Source organism: Leptonychotes weddellii, chromosome 9 (assembly GCF_054177405.1).
Source record: "Leptonychotes weddellii isolate Sample4059 chromosome 9, ASM5417740v2, whole genome shotgun sequence".
NCBI classification, from domain to species: Eukaryota; Metazoa; Chordata; class Mammalia; order Carnivora; family Phocidae; genus Leptonychotes; species Leptonychotes weddellii.
In genome coordinates, this window is record NC_138377.1 from 104,987,459 (window position 1) to 105,004,881 (window position 17,423).

Below are 17,423 nucleotides of genomic sequence, written 5' to 3' on the forward strand. Positions count from 1 at the left end.
GGGGAGGGGGGTGAGGGGATGCATTGGCCTGGTGATGGGTATTAAGGAGGGCACGATCTGCATGGAGCACTGTGTGTTATATGCAAACAATGAATCATGGAACACTACATCAAAAACTAATGATGTAATGTATGGTAATTAATATAACATAATAATAATAAATAAAAAGGGTGGGACTTCTTTTCCTAGTTCGGGTGTGCTTCTCAGCTTTTTCTTCCTTCTGCTATACAGTGTACACTCAGAACATGCAGTCCCTTTGTGAATTTGCAGCCGCAGTTCTGGCCTGCTTACCACCTCAATGCAGTCCTCTCAGTAGAGACACCGTACAACCCAGCTTTTGTGCTAACCATTCAGTGACCAGTTCCTGATGCTTTGTCCTCCTCCATGAATCCATCCATATGCCTGGGTCTATCTGCACACCATCAGTGTGTCAAGAAACATCTGACAGACACCACATACCTCAGGCCTCACATCACACAGCCATTTAGCAGGTTCTGAAGCCTTGACTTCCTCTCTGAGCCTTCCAATCAGGCTTGGTCACCTATACCCACAGGATTGTTTCCTGGTTGAAAATACCAGCCAAGTTTTTTACCCATTTGGACTCTGACCAGGTACTTCCTACTTGCATGCCAACGATAAACCAGCTCTGGCCCAGGTCAGCCCAGAGAATTTTCCACCACCTGGTGAGCTGCCACCACACCTGCTCCAACCAGGTGCCAGTGTAAATCCTTGGAAGATCTTCTTCCAGTTTGTTTCTACTTTGGATTCTCTCCCTCAGCCTTAGGTTTTTGTCCATTTGTTTTAATAGATTTTATTTTTTGGAACAGTTTTAGCTTCACAGCAAAACTGAGTCAAAATTACAGAGATTTCCCATGTCCTCTTGTTTGAGATGAGATTTTAGAATTTGTTGATGGGCAATGTTCTTTAATAATAGCAACATATGTTCTCATTAATGAGCTCACCACCTACTTAGACCAATGGTATTCCCCAAAATGAGGCATTACATGGGCTGCATCACCTTCAGTTGCTAATATAAATAGTTGACCTTAGCCAGCTACCTACACAGAATAAATATCTATTAAGCACCTACTGTGAACAGGTATTTAGTAGCTCACAGAAAATATGATCCCTAACCTCCAAAACTCAACAGGGTCAAGTTTTTTTTTTTTTTTTTTTTTTTTTTAGTAATGACTAAATGTACAGAAAGAGCAGTTTATAACCAACATGAACTGATAGTCTTTCTTCCCAATTACATTCTGGCTTCATTGGTCCAGTAGGGAAAGTTACTTGGTTTACAGATTTCCTATTTTCATCTTTTCATGTTGTTAAGGTGACAACAAAACACTTTTACCAGACGTTCTTTCAGTTCATAACTGAAGACCACAGGGTCTTCTGCACTCTATGATCTTCTTAGTATATTGGGGTGCCTGGGTGGCTCAGTTGTTAAGCGTCTACCTTCGGCTCAGGTCATGATCCCAGGGCCCTGGGATCAGGCCCTGTGTCAGGCTCCCTGCTCAGCAGGAAGCCTGCTTCTCCCCTCTCCCACTCCCCCTGCTTGTGTTCCCTCTCTCGCTGTGTCTCTCTCTGTCAGATAAATAAGTAAATAAAATCTTTAAACAGGTATATCAGTGGACAAGTGAAATGAAGCACAGCAGCTTTTCCAAAATAATGGAAAAGCCAAACTCTCAGTCCACATTTCTCCTTCCTTTTTCATATTTATCTATGAAGGTCAGATAAGTTATTGGCACCATGCATACTATCCTTGGACAGTTGAAAGGGCAGGAGAATTTAAAGGAGAAAAAGACAAGTTTTATAGTAGACAGGCAGGGAATTCAAAATATTTTTTGTAGTAGTTCCGTGGTCACAGTTTACCATGTTTTTCTGTTGCTCTCTAAGTGCACCCACCTTGGCATGGCTCAGATAATCCTGGAACTGTACACACACCCTTGCTGAGATGCACTTTAACCCCTAAGCAGAGTAGAAAACTATGAAGCTTCCTAAGAGCCCAGCCACAGGGAAAAAGCAGGTGAGTGAAGAGTGCTGCTTTCTGTCTATGGCTCACCTGATTCAGGCAGAACCCCCTGAATCAGGATCTAGAGGCAGGCTCCCCACCGTGGTTCACTCAGTGGAACAAGGCAAAGCAGAGGGGGGAGAAGCTCCAAGAATTCCTAGTATCTATCATTTAACAAGCTTTTACAAATGACATCAACAATGCTTTGATAAAGAATATGCCAGATTCTCCTTTGAAAAATGCATCCTTTCCCTAGGAATCCCCTGAGATTTACATTTCCAAGTTCTTTTTCTGTCTGGAATGTTTGGGGAAATGGAAGCAGTAGTTGTGTCATGTCCTGCATGCAGGTTCATGCCTTTCAATCATCCACTGAGGAGGCAGTGTTCAGAGTATGGATGGAAGAGATAGAGAATACATTTCTAGAATGCCCTACAAGGGGTCATTTGCCTTGATATTGGTTCTATTTAACTAATAACTGCCCAGGTAAAGGCTGGTCTGGTAGAGAAAAGCCTGGATTTGGGGAAGCAAGAGTTGATTTTATCTACCATGCACAAGCTGTATGACCTTGAATCTGAATTTTTACTATTTATGTAAGACTCCATTTTCTCATCTGTAAAAGGGGATTGGCAGGTGAGAATGGGGTTCAAAATGTGCTTCCCTGCACACTGACAGGAAACATATGCACAAAAGAGGATCTGTCACTGCTCTCTGGCCACTGCTTGGTGCTGGGTGTGGCATCAGCCCAGAGGGAGAACTGGATTCACCTTTGCTCTAACTCAGCAGTGGCAGGACCCAGACACATTGACACTGAGATTTACTAACTGGCATTTACTCCTCTTCCAAATTAATTACCTTGGGAGAATGGAGCATTGCCTCTTAAAACCCTGAAAATCAGCCAACATTCTCAGACATTTCATACATCACTGTAGCAGCAGTGACATTTCCCTAATAATTTTTCTAGCTCCAATGTGGTTACAAGTTGACATAAGTGTCAAAGATAGAAAGTACTCATGTGTGTGTTTGTGTGTGTGTTTATTTTTGCCTTAAATGGTTTACTGGGATAAAGCCACACTGCAGCAAAATACCTCTCATATCTTATGACATGGGTATCTGTTTTTGCTCCACCTGTCCTCTACCAATAACAATAAAAATAATAGTGATAATCAAGACCACAGACTCAATAGCCATTGGACTTGATTCAAACCTCTGGTGATGTAGTAGATGACCTCATTGCTCTTGCTGGATTTCCACAGCTGTGAAAGTCATTGGGAAACACAGGGCCTCCAGGGTCACTGTAAGGATCAAATGGGGTGATGATCATAAGTGCTCAGAACAGTGTCTGGCACATACTAAGTGCACCTACATAAGTGTTAGGGGTAAACTGAGGATTCCCATGTTCCAGCACGGAGGTCCGTGCTTAATATTAAGCCACAACCCCTCTACCCCAGCCTGTGTGTAGGTCTGAGCAGGGAAGAGGCCAGGGCTTCCCTGATACTCAGCATGGCTCATACTTTATTTTTAAAGTTCAAAAACATTTTTTAAACTTTATTTTAGAGAATACATGCATTATATAAAACAACAAAAACACACAAAGAGAATAGAGATTTCACCATTTCTATTCCTTCACATAATGCTTACTACCAAGACTTTGTTAGGGGAAAATTTTTAAAGGCAAATTAATGATGTATTGTGTGGTGACTAAGATAACAATAAAATTAAATTAAATTAAAAAAAAATGAAAACAACTACTAAATGTCTCTCCTGCCCCCACCACACTGATTAAATTTCTTCTGGAAAGCCAAATATAGAAATAAAATAAAACAAAAATCCTGAACTGGAAGGTAAATACTCAAGTGGATTGTTGACATAGGTAACTGTTCATTAGTTTAAGGCATTCATTTCTCCATTACAGTGTTTCAGCTGTCCTGCCCTGTTTTCCCTCTAAAATACATCCCAGAGCAGAAGTGCTTATATCTTTGGGTATCTGTTCCTAAGAATTCATTTTAAAAAAGAAAATACTGTACAAAAATTTGTAACAGAACTATAAAAAATGTAGGAAAGCAGTCCTTTCTTCATAGCCAAGCAGTCTCTGCTTTGCCTGGTTTCTTTTGTGTACTCTTCAGGGTTTGCTTGTCTGCCCCAAGAGTAAGACAATGCTTGTGGGATAATGTTAGATGAAAGGTAAAAAATATCTGTCTACAATAAACAAAGGAAGTAATGATGTTCTGATTAGATTCCCAGTTGTTGCTGCTGAAGTTTTGGTTCCATCTTTGCTGACTTCAAGTTTTGCTTTTTGCAAGATGTAAGAAACATGAAGGTTTTCTGATCTTGTTATTTTTGCAGAATTTACTTTGATGGATCAAGCACCTTGGCAACACCAACAGCTTTCAGTGGCTCCTCCAAATCAGTTTGTGCTATGGCTGGGCACTTGGGCAGGATAGCTGCATGCTTTTGACGCCATGGTGTTCACATCAGCTGTCTATGGTATTGGTACTGATGTGGAGGTAATGGCCAAGGATGGGGGTGGAGGTCTTGGTTGGCAGAATGGTCAGTCTGCTGATGCTTTCCCCATGATATGGTAGTTCAATGAAGTTGTACCATAAATCACTGGGGGTGTTTTTGACCCCCACCAGAACACAGAGAGCTGGACTAGTACTGACACTGATAAGACTTCCCATCAGCTGCCAAAAATGTACTTTCTTTGTATTCTCAGATTGAAACCTTGATTTTCTTAAACCTTAAATTACATCTCACTGACAAGACCCAGTCCAGTGAGCATGCCATTGATATGGTCTAGGGAAAGGGGACTGGCTATCACATTGCTGGCTTCATTTTTAACACAGTCACAGAGCTTGGTGTCTTCAGACAATCCTATACAGAAATGTGTGCATTGTTGGGCAGATTCTTTTGACTAGGAGAAGTCAAGCCCAGTAGGAAATGCTAATAACTACTGAGGGTTTGGCTTTTTTCTTTTCCCTAGAAAGCCTTTCCTGTGCAGAGTGTGTCTACTATAGTTGTGCATCATTGGGAAATCCAACAGAAAGAGGGAAAATGTGCAAACATCTCTCACACTTGTTCCTGCCACCCTAATCCCATTGATGTTGACATCCTTGACTAAACCAACTAGAAATCTCTAAACAGAGTGCCTCTAGTCCCTTTCCATCATTTAGTAACTTGCTGCTATTCTCACCTTACAGATGGGAGGAGGGAGGTTTAAAGAGATTTAGAGAAATGTTACTACTGCTAATCAGAGAAATTATTGATTGTGTTCTCATCTAGGATTTTTATGGTTTCAGGTCTCACACTTAGGTCTTTAATCCATTTTGAATTTATTTTTGTGTATGGTGTAAGAAAGTTGTCCCATTTCATTCTTTTGTATTGTAGCTGACCAGTTTTCCCAACACAATTAATTGAAGGTACTGTCTTTTTCCCATTGCATATTCTTTCCTCCTCTGTTGAAGATTAATTGACCATAAAATCATGGGTTTCTTTCTGGGTTTTCTATTCTGATCTATTGATCTATTTGTGCCATTACCATACTGTTTTGATTACCACCACTTTGTAGTATATCTTGATATCTGGGATTGTGATGCCTCCAGTTCTATTTTTCTTTTTCAAGATTGCTTTGGCTATTCAGGGTCTTTTGTGGTTCCACACAAATTTTAAGATTGTTTGTTCCAGTTCTGTAAAAAATGCTATTGGAATTTTGATAGAGATTTCTGTAAATCTGTAGATTGCTTTGGGTAGCATATAAAATCTTACCATTAGAAATGGCATGGATGGAGCTAGAGAGTATAAATTCTAAGCAAAATACATCAGTCAGAGAAAGACAAATACCATATGATTTCACTCATATGTGGAATTTAAGAAACAAAACAAACAAGCAAAGGAAAACAAAGAGAGAGAAACAAAGAAATAGACTCTTAACTATAGAAAACAAACTGATAGTTACCAGAGGGGAGGTGGGTGGAGGAATGGGTGAAATAGGTGATGGGGATTAAGGAGTACACTTGTCCTGATAAGCACTAGGTAATGTATGGAATTGTTGAATCACTATATTGTACCCCTGAAACTAATATAACACTGTATTAAAACAAAAACATAATAAAAAAAATAAAGGGGTTTAAAGAGGTAAATGAAGTTCCCTGATATTCTATAGTGAGTGAGGTGGCAGCTGGGATTCCAGCCCAGAAAGCCTTGCATCATGTCCTCGGCCCCTCCCTCACAGACTCTGCTCCCAGTACTCTGCTGCCACAGGGTTCTCCATAGTAATGAGGATTAGATTACTCCCTCCTGACCTCTAGGGGAGTCCTGGGCAGTGGCTCCCATTGTAAACACACTGTCACTTAATTTAATCTTCAGTGACAGATGAGGTAAATATTATTATTCTGATTTCATAGATGAAAAAACTAATATTCAGAAGGGTTAAACAATATGAAAACACCTATACAGTGAGAAGTGGTGAAAGTGGGAAGAGATCCCACTCCTATTTCACTCTAGACCTCTGATGCTTCCACTTTGCTTTTTTACAGGCACACAGTGTTTGGAATGTGCAGACAGCCCCTGTATACATTCTTGTGCAAAAGTCAAAAATCACACTCTTCTCCATGTGATCCAGCCTTGAATACAGGCACACCCACAAGACCATTTGCTGCATACTCTTTAGATGTCAAGGGAAGTGGTCTTGCTGTTATATGATAGCATCTGCAGGATACTGAAAAGTCACCTTCTCTGGCACCTCCTTGACCTTCTTACCACTGTACCATCCTCCCTCCTTCCACCTGTTGTAAGTCATTTGGGAAAGAGGCAAGATGCCTCCAGGGATCCACTGTGACAGGGTTTGCTACAGTGGGACTACATGAAACAAAGAGCTTCTGTAAAGCAAATGAAACAATCAACAAAATGGAAGGCAATCTCCAAAATGGGAGAAAATATTAGGAAACCATATATCTGATAAGAGGTTAATATCCAAAACATATAAAGAACTCACACAACTCAGTAGGGGAAAAAATAAAGTGATTAAATAATGGTCAAAGGGCCTGAATAGATATTTTTTCAAAGAAGATGTACAGATGGCCAACAGGTACAAGAAAAATGTTCAATACCACTAATCATCAGGGAAATACAAATCAAAACGACAATGATATGACACCTCACACCTATCAGAATGGCTATTATAAAAAAGATAACAGTATTAGGCTAGGATGTGGAGTAAAGGGAACTCTGTGTCCTATTGGTGGGAATGCCAACCAGTTCTACTGCTATGGAAAACAGTATGGATGTTTCTCAGAAAATTAAAAATAAAACTACCTTACAATCCATCAATTCCACTTTTGGGCATGTATTCAAAGGAAATGAAGTCAGGATCTCAAAGAGATCTGCATACCGTGTTCATTTTAACATTCATAACAGCTAAGACATGGAAACAACTTAAGTGTCCATCAGTGGATAAATAAAGTAGTTGTGATATATACATATATATACACATAGACACACACACACACACACACACACACACACACACAATGGAATGTTATTCACTCTTAAAAAAGCAAAAAATCCTGCCATTTACAACAACATGGATGGATCTTGAGGTCATTATCCTAAATGAAATAAACCAGACACAGAAAGACAAAGAGTGCATGATCTCACTTATGTGTGGAACCTAACATAGTCAAACAGTTAGCAGAGAGTAGAAAGATGGCTTCCAGGGGCTGGAAGGACGAGGTAATAGGGAGGTAATGGTCAAAGGGCACAAAGTTTCAGGTATTCAAGATAAATAAATTCTGGCAATCCACTCTATAGCATGGTGCCTATAGCTAACAATACTTTACTATGTAAATAAAATCTGTTAAGAGGGTAGATCTTATGTTAAGTGTGGTTATCAAAAACTAAAAAATAATAATAAAGTAATAATAAAAATATAATAATAATAAAATAATAAAAAATAATAATAGGAGCTGGAGGAAACTTTGAGATATGATGGATATATTTGATGATGATTTCAGCAGTACATATTTACCCCCAAACTTATTGAGTTGTACACATTAAATATTTACAGCTTTTTACATGTCAATCATACCTCAATAAAGTGATTTCAAAAATAAAAGTGGCAGAAGATGGCAGAGGAGTAGGAGACCTGGATTTCATCTGGTCTCAGGAATTCAGCTGGATAGGGATCAAACCATTATACAGATTATTTAGCCCAGACGGGCAAGGCAGGGCAATTCCACCTCTGGCAAAGACATTTGGGAACCACGGCAACAGGCCCCTATGAACTCAACAGGAGATCGAAGAAAAGAATAGCAACAACTCTCTGAACAGAAAAGCGACCACTTTCTGGAAGGTAGGATGTGCGGAGAAGTGAATCCGAGGCAATATTCGGGAGGATAGATGGCAGGGGAGGGGGCCTCCATTGGCCACTTCTGGCAAGTGATAGAGCAGTGGAGCACAAAATTGGAACTTTTAGAAGTTGGCTCCACTGAGGGACGTTGCTCCAGTGGCTAAGTGAGGGGTGGAACCCTCGTTAGGACAGTGTGGTCTCAGGACCCTCGGGGTCACAGAAAGACTGGGGGTGCCTGAGTGCGGAAGAGCTCCCAGGTATCGGAGTGGGGAATCCTGCTGCAGAGATGGAGCCAAGGCTCTCAGCTCAGAGTTGCCATAAACCATGATCCGCAGCACAGTCGGGCCACTGCTCCTCCAGCAGGGAACCAACAAGTGGCAGATCCGGGGAGACTCCCCTTCCTCCCCTGGGAGGAGCAGTGTGGGAGTGCACCGCAGGGATCTGCTGGGTTTGGAGACTCCACACGGGGTCAGGTGCCAGAGATAGAAACGCTTGGTCACAGGCCGGGTGAGTACAGAGTGTGGCCGGAGATCAGGGAGACGGGAGTGATTGACTGCTTTTCTCTGGGGGCTCACTGAGGAATAAAAATACCTGGCAAAATCTTTCCTATGTTCCATCAAAGTAAGATCTGGCCAACATTGAAAGTGGTTTTCTCACAGGCAATTTATGTACTTTGCCATAATCTCCACCATGACCTGTTGTACGCTGGAGCCTGAAATTAAAGGTTGGCTGCTTTTTACTAGTCAAGCATGTAGTCATGCTTCTTGCTGTATACTTATAAGGAAAAAAAAGTATATATGGTAACCAGAGTCATTCACTGAAATTCTTGATGTGGCTCAGTTTTTTGTTTTTGTTTTGTTGTTGTTGTTGTTCATTGCATTTGCAACCCCTACCCTATGGTATAGGAGAGGATGGTGCAGAGCCAAGAAGGGCTAAGAGTAAATCTTGGCATTCATATAGAATACAAGTTTCTTAGAGTTAGGAGCACTAGATAAGGAAAAATAGAAACAGAAATTTCTGAAATGGGGAAAATAATATTGAAGGATGATCAAAGATAACTATTTCTGTAGGTCCTAATATATATTTTCAATTTATCTTTATAAGAACAATTTAAAAATAATCCATAGATCAGGAATAGAAAGCAATATCCCTCTTAATATGATAGAATAACAGTTTCAGATATTAAAAGAGATATGGAAGAAGTATCAGATCTCAACATCAGAAGGAAGCTGAACATATCACAGAAAATGGAGGGGTGGACTTGAAGTTTATTTTGGTACATGTGAGGTACTGTTACTGAGTAGATAATCAAATTCCTAAGAAAAACACAACAGGTTAGTGTAACCTCCTTCCTTCACAGAAACTTCTCATGAAATTGAGTAAAGTGAAGCACAACTGACATTAGCCACCAGATGCCATTTCTCACCAAGCACATAGCTACTCTCCTGAAAGAGGGGCTCATGGAGTGCTAGAAGAGCTAGCAAACATCACTCCTCATCAAGTAACCATAAAGGAATATGGAGGATGATCCTATTGTCATGATGATTATGATCCTCTTTAGAGGCTTCCATTCTACTCACAATGACTATATTTTATTCTTTTCATATGTGTTGTTCTGCAGGTGAAATATCATTAAATCATATAACTAAAACCTGTAGAATAAACTATTTTTGGTTTGGAACATGCAATTAAAATTCTATGAGTAAAATCCATAGATACTAAATCTTTGTGTTTGAATTGATCTATACACAAGCTATTGAAGATGCCTTAGTTTACAGTTTGGTAAAATGAAAATATAAAGGATATAGATTAGTGTTGTATAGAGCTATATTTTGAGTGAAAAGGAGATAAACATCCATAAAAGGAATAGTAAAGCATGCACTTTCAAGACAGAGAGTGGAAAGAAATGAAGTTAGAGAGAGAGGAAGGAATCTTGTTGGTTATGGTAAAGCATTCAAGTCTGATACTCATCACCAGGGGAAAGAATTTTGAATGGTTAGAAGTACTGGAATGATTTAGACAGATACATATTTTAAAAAGCCAGTGCCAGGATATATGTATATAATGAACTTGAAATATAAGAGTGGGAGCAAAAAACCCAACAGGTGGAAATAGTTAGCAGTGAACAAGTTCAGGGACATTTTTGAGGTAGAGTCAATAGTAACTGGTTTGATACAATGGAAGAAGCACTTTCCAGAAGTCAGAGGATCCCATTTCTAATCCCTTAACCTAGGAGAATGACAGCATCTGTTTCTGTTTCGTCATCTACACATGAGCAAGATGGACTAGATGAGGAGTTTTGAAACTCTGGACTACAAATTATGTAGCTGAGAGGTGCAAAATACCATGTGAAATTATCGAAGTGTGTGAATAAAGGACCATAAGTTTGTTCAGACTCTCATAGTGATATGTGAGCCCAAAATATGTAAGAACTGCTGTACAAGATTGTTTACCATTGAGATCTCTATGCTGGTACTTCTGACTCAGGGTCTCCAGAAATTTCCCATAATTCAGAAGTTTGTTTTGCTGAAGTGAAGGAAGAGGCATGGGATCTTGTTTTGTCATTTTTCACCTTATTATTTCACTTAAGCCCTTAAAGTATTAATTTATCAGCAACTTGGACCAATTTTATTTAGGAATTGGACCTATAATACCAGCTCGGTATGATTACTCATATTTCTATCTTTTTGAAGATAAGATTTTTGGGGGGTGTTGAGTTTGATAAGTTTTTTTATAGATTTTGGATACTAGCCCTTTATCTGATAAGACATTTGCAAATATCTTCTCCCGTTCTCTAGGTTGTCTTTTGGTTTTGTCTACTGTTTCCTATGCTGAAATTTAAAATCGGTTTAAATTTATGGAAAAAATTACAAAGATACTACAGGGAGTTCCCAATACCACACCCAATTTCCCCTATTATTAATATCTTACATTAATATGTACATTTGCCACAATTAATGAGCCAATATTGATATATTATTGTTAACTCATGTCCAGTCTTCTTTCAGATTTCATCCATTTGCACCTAATGCTCTTTTTCTATCCTGGGATGCCATCCAAGATACCACATTGGCTATGATGGTTTCAAAGACATTCCTTGCTCTGTCAGTGGCATTGACAGTTCTGAACACTACTGTTCAGGTTTTTGTAGAAGTAGGATTTGTCTGGTGTTTTTCTTATGATTAAAAGGGGGTTATGGGTTTTTAGGAGGGAGACCACAGAGGTAAAGTGCTGTTATCATCACATCATATAAAGGTACATACTATCGATATGATTTACAACTGTTGATATTGACCTTAATCACCTGGCTGAAGTAGTGTTTGTTAGTTTTCTCCACTATAAGGTACATTTTATCCCTTTCCATTATAAACTTCTTGGAAGGAAGTTACTATGCTCATCTTTGACTTAAGAGGTAAGGAGTTATGTTCCACCTCCATGAGGGTGGAATATCTATATAAATTATTTGGAATTCTTCTGCATGGGAGATTTGTCTCTTTTCCCAATCTACTTAAGGTGAAGTTATATTCTGTTATATATCAAATTTTATCTGTTCATCAATTGATGGGCATTTGAGTATATCTGTATATCCATCTTTATAGCAGCACCACACCACACTGTCTTGGTTATTGTAGCTTAGTAGTAAGTTTTGAAATCAGAAGTGTGAGCTCTCTCAATTTGTTTTTCTTTCAAGATTGTTTTGGCTATTCTAGATTTCTTTAATTTCCCCATAAATTTTAGAATCAGTTTGTCAATTTCAGGGAAAAAGAGCCAGCTGGGGTTTTGATAAGTATTGTACTGAATCTATAGATTATTTTGGAAAGCGTTACCACCTTAAAAACATTAAGTCTCTGTTCATGAACATAGAATGCCTTTCCATTTGCTTAGATCTTCTTTCCTTTCTTTCAACAACATTTTTGTAGTTTTCAACATACAAGTCTTGCATTTATTTTGTTAAATTCATTCTTAAGTATTATATTCTTTTTGATACTTTTGTAAATGTAATTGTTTTCTTACTTTCCTTTTCAAGGTTTAATTTCTAGTTTATAGAAATGCAAATGTTGTTTGTATATTGATCTTGTATCCTGCAATCTTAATTCAATCATTCTAAATTTATTGATTTGTTTCATTACCTAATATGTGGCTTATCTTGCAGAAAGCCTCATGTGCACTTAACAACAATGTGTATTGTTGTTGTTCAGTGGACTATTCTATAGATATCTACTAGATCTGGTTGCTTTGAAGTACTGTTCAAGTCTTCTGTTTCCCTGATAGACCTTCTATTTATAGTTTTTCTATCCATTTTTTAAAGTGAGTTATTAAAGTACCTATTATTGTTGAATCATCAGTTTTTCCCTTCAGATCTGTCAATTTTTGCTTTATGTATTTTAATGTTCTATTATTAGATGCATGCATGTTTATTATTACTGTGAATTTCTTGATGTGCTGACACATTTTATCATTATAAACATCCTTCTTTGTCTCTAATAACAATTTTCTTTAATATATTTTGTCTTATATTAATATAACCAATCCAACTCTCTTTCGGACACTATTTGCATTCTATATCTTATTTCATCCTTTCACTTCCAAATGATTTGTCTTTGAATCTAAATTGTGTCTCATATAGACAGTATATAGTAGGATCATGATCTTTTACCCTTTCTCCCACTTTTGCTTATCCATGCATCTGTTGATGGACACTTGTGTTGCTACCACAGGGAAAGGAGATAACCTCAGCTTGTGGACTCAGGAGAAACTCTCCCTAAAAGTAGATTCCCTGTCCTGATTTGGCTCTGGGAACAACAGAAAAGCAAAAAAGTCTTTCTAAGAATATAAAATCACAGCCTGAAATCACAGACATGTAGCTAGAATTCACACCAACTATGTAGCCTAGGAATCCAGGCTTAAACTTTAAAGTTATAGAGACACCAGGCAGAGCCAGGGCAAAACCTGTTTAGAAAAACCTGTTTTAAATGTAAGCTTCAAAGAAATCCCACAGAAAAAGAATCCAAGAAACATGAGCTCAAATGAACAAATTATTTATTGAACAGAAAAATAAATTAATTACCATGTAACCAAGTAAAACAAAACAACAAATTCTGCAAATTGCTCCCACAAAGATATTGGAAAGTTTTGGAAACTTAAATAAGTGGAAGATGACATTAAAAATTTAGTAAAGAAATGAGATGCTGTCAAATTGCATAAAGAATTAGAAAAAAGCAAAAAATAGGATGTCTAATAATAAGAAACAACCATTAAAGTTATGTAGTAGTAATAATTATAGTTATAGTAGTTATAGATGAATTAATAGCATATCAGAGCATTGGAAGGATCTACATAGCTAAATTGGGTTTACTGAGAACACTAATAAATAGTGAAGTGGACAAATCATTAGGAAAATTGTATACATATATACCAAACTGACTCACAAAGAAATAGACTATTTGAATGGTCCTATAACTTTTAAAGTAATTAAATAAATAGAGAACAGTAGGCCTAAATGAATCTACAGGCAAGTTTACCAGACATTCATAGATATTAGCCACCTACTTGCTGGGCATTAAAAATTTGTGTTACCAACAAATATAATGGTTTGGGAGAAAATATTATTTTAAATTAGGATTTAAACTAATCTCTACAAAAGAATATTTTTACCCAATCTAAGAGATCAATGAAATTTTGCTTTTCTACCTTGCCTTTTTCTGTACCTAAAATGAACTATAAAATGTGTTCATCTCTTATTTCATTTTTGTCTTTTCACTATAATGTCTGGTGAGGGAAGCCACAAAACCTCTGCCTGAGATTTCATCACATTTGTTTGTCAAGCTCCATATGCAATTTTATAGAAAGTCAATAAAGTTAATTAAATTCTTATGAGTCATACTTAGCTACTTGTAATCAATACATTTAAAAGGAACTATCCTGAATTCTACAGATGTATTTCCATATTGAGCTTTACTTAAAAAGTTATTTTATAAATACACATAAATTTGATATTTCCTTTTATATGTATCCTTGTATGTATTAGATATTGTCTTAAAGAATTTGTGAATGATTAATCATTAGCTAATATTAATCATATGTAAAATATTAGAAAATAAAATACTGAAAAATTATATCCTACAATATGGCAATAAGACAAATATAAATATATTTAAATAAAAGTTTTTATCTTTCTATTCAGAAAACAAAACAACTTGCTTGAAGATGATATTAAACCCAAAAATATTGTAAATGAATTTTGTATACTTCCAAATATGCACAGCTCATTAACATAAGGGTCTTTGGTAAGTCAACTGTTCACCAATTTCTGACTCTTTCATTATTATAAGTAATGGTCAAGTTGCTCACAGCTTTTTCAAAGCTACCTATTCTGTAACATACATCCAAACAATAGAGTTAAAACACCCATGTGTCTAATACCAAAACCATTATCCCTTTTTTCTATGCACAATGATGCATGACCATCTGCCATAAATCAACAGAAAATAGACATTCCTTTACACAGCATTTATACCCCAAGTTGGTACTCACAGCTGGAGAAAATCAGTGGGCAGGAGTGCTCATCCATGGGGAAGTTGTGCAGCTGCAGCTGGCATTCTGCATTTATAGTGAGCCTGCAGGAGAGCCAAGGGTCACTCTTGAGGTCTGCCAGGAGCAACCCAGAAAAGTCCCAGATCAAAGCCAAAGAGCAGTCACTTTACCACAATTGGGGAGTGAGAGCAGTGCACTTAACTCACTCCTGGCAGTGGTGCCATTCAGGGATACCATTTAGTGGTTTTTGTGTTATTTTGTTCTGTTTTTAACTATTGGTAGCAGAGAGAACTTCAGTTAGTAAAATTCCAAATATGTCTAGAAATACAAGCAAAGTCAAAGAGGAGACAAATAAAAACAACTGTTATTTTATATGTCTTTGTCTTCAATCTGTTTTACTGAATTAAAACCTTCTTCCATTTTGAAACTGGTGTATTTGTCTAGGTAGGTATAATGCAAAACTAATCCACTTGTAGAATGGACTTCATATTTAGACAACTCTCTCATTAGACTAAGCAGGTGGTGGCTATACAAGTGTGTGCCTTGCATCCTTCCAGAGCAGAAAGCTCTGGGGCCAGAGTTCCTATGAAGGATCCCAGGGTAGGCCATGTCCCCATTCTGGTTTGCTGAGGCTCACCTTTACATCAGAGTCTCATCCGCACTCCATTAAGACTGATGTGGAAACACCTGTTACAGACTCCAACTCTCTACCTATAATCCGTCAGCAGAGTTCCCTACTGTGGATTTGTTGTTGTTGTTGTTCTCCGCCTGCCAAAATTATTATTTCCCTGAAAGTTGAGCATCTAATCTTCCACTTCTTTTGATTTTAATCAGTACTTTTATTTGTGCTGTGGATACTTGTTTACCATTCTGAGTTACAGACTTCTCTGCATGGCCACAATTCACCTGCAATTAAGAGTTCATGTACTGAACGTGGGGGTGGGAGAGGAGATGTGCCCAGGGGCTGGTGGTGGGCTTTACTGAGCCAGGAAGATTCATGCGTCAGAAGAATTAGACAAGTCACCATCTCCTGAGGCATGCTGAATTTGCAATGCCTTTTAGACCCTCAGGAGGAGACATCCCATAGGCAGGTGGCTCCAACTTTCTGGAGTCCAGAGGGGAAGTTCTGGGTTGGAGGTAGGCATATGGGAAGCCTCAGCATAGATGTGGGAATGGATGAACTAAGTCAGCAGGAGAAAAGAAAGTGAGTGAAGTAATGAGGAAGTCCCGAGGCAGAAAGAACAGGAGAAAAGACTGCACAAAAGCAGGAGCAGGAGACATAGAGAGGAGCCATGGTGCTGCAAAGGTGGTGAGAGAAAGTGTTAGAAGAGAGTGAGCACATATAGTGCTCCTAAGGGATGACGGGCAGTGGGGACAACAGTGTCTGGAGGGTACTGTCCTGATCCTAATGCTAGACAAACAGAAAGGCTGGCCAAGGTGCAGGGCATTCCTTTGGTATGTTACAGTTGGGTGTTCAGTTAGACTTGGGCCACCCTAGTGCAAAGACTTCTGAGAGATACAGACACAGGTTCAAACTCTGATAACACTAGTTCCCAGTGGTGACTTTGGACAGGCAAGTCAGTTCACTTCTCTGAAGTGCAGTTTCTCTTACCTTGCCCAGCTTTGTAAGGACTGCCTGGCCCGCAGGAAGTCTCATTACACCGTAGCTGCCACTTCCATTAGGGATGCGTTGGGGAATACCCTCTGTGCTCTTTTTTTTTCCTGTAGTCTTAAATTTGGCTATGATTACATTTGTTAATTAGTACACCAAGACATCTTTATTTTCTTAGGTGAGTGGACCCATGGATTAGATATATTAAAGAAAATTCCACAGTCCACTTCCAGCAGAAATGGATTCTGATGAAGGAATGAGTTTATATTCATTGTAGAACATTTGTGTGCCTTTATTTTCACACATAGTGGCATTAGGACAAACTTTTTCAGGATGCTGTAGCATGTCAAACGTGAGAAGTGACAGAACGCAGAAATGAAAATAGGGTCCCATCTCTACAGTGATCTAAATTATCAGCCCGCCAGTGATTAAAAATCCACCAACATCTCACCTTAAAGTATAAAGGATTTTCCCATCATTCCAAATTCTGAGTAGCTGATTGGGGGTGGTGATCCAGTGAGCCTCTGCAGTTTTAGAATTACGGAAGATTGTGTCTGGAATCCATATTAATCCCACCATGTTGCTGTTCAGAGTGAGTATTTTCATAGTACTGTTGAATCGAAGGCGACTGTCTGTCCAGGTCTGAGCAAAAAATATGTCAATTTGGTATTCCTGAAACAGAACAAAAGGAGAGGCAAAGTGGTTCTATTAATGAATTTTCTGTATGTTTCATTTTCTTTGTCAAAAGTTTGGGTTTCCTCCATGTTTACGCCCTTAATCCCCCACATCCCTTTCTGTTAGAGCTTTAGTATAGTGCATGGCTCAACATGGTAAACATTTTAACAAATGATAACAAGTATTATTAGTCAATAATGTGATAACATATGTACAAAAGATTCTGTAAGTCTTAAATTGTAATAAAC

At 38.3% G+C, this 17,423-nt stretch overlaps 1 pseudogene; it reads right to left on the bottom strand.

The window, feature by feature from the left end:
* Positions 1–4,130: 4,130 nt before the first annotated feature.
* Positions 4,131–10,919, bottom strand: LOC102750678 (glia-derived nexin pseudogene; annotated as a pseudogene).
* Positions 10,920–17,423: the final 6,504 nt, after the last annotated feature.